The sequence below is a fragment of the Temnothorax curvispinosus genome, unplaced genomic scaffold, assembly GCF_003070985.1.
Source record: "Temnothorax curvispinosus isolate PA1 unplaced genomic scaffold, ASM307098v1 QBEX01004809.1, whole genome shotgun sequence".
Lineage (NCBI taxonomy): Eukaryota > Metazoa > Arthropoda > Insecta > Hymenoptera > Formicidae > Temnothorax > Temnothorax curvispinosus.
The window spans coordinates 40776-41248 of record NW_020214589.1 but is presented as its reverse complement, the minus strand read 5'-3'; positions in this window follow the sequence as shown (position 1 = coordinate 41248).

Below are 473 nucleotides of genomic sequence, written 5' to 3'. Positions count from 1 at the left end.
TCCCTCGTTCCTCCGCGACCGCTCCTTCACGGCGCTCATCCAACACACACTCGCTAAAACACAATTAACTATTATAATTATACGATTGCATGATTAACTGTATACGACACTCTCGACGCCAATTATTTGCAGGATTCAACTGTATTATGTTCGGACGGAAAATCATTGCAGGAAATACGTACAATCTCGCGAGATTACGATCCATCAACTTTCGCGACGTACCTATATGTATCTGGAAATCGCGAAAAAAATAAACTCGTGTAAATTGCGCGGTCAACTTGACGCGCCTAGGGCCGCGCCCGCGCCGCGGTGACGCTATACCTGTGTTGCTCCCAAGGAATCTACGTCGCGCGAGTGTCAAATACTAACAATAAAATACGATTGAGTACAAAGCTCATACCGATTGCGCTTACCGATTAAACATGCCGCGACGCGAAGAGAGAGAGAGAGAGAGAGAGAGAGAGAGAGAGAGA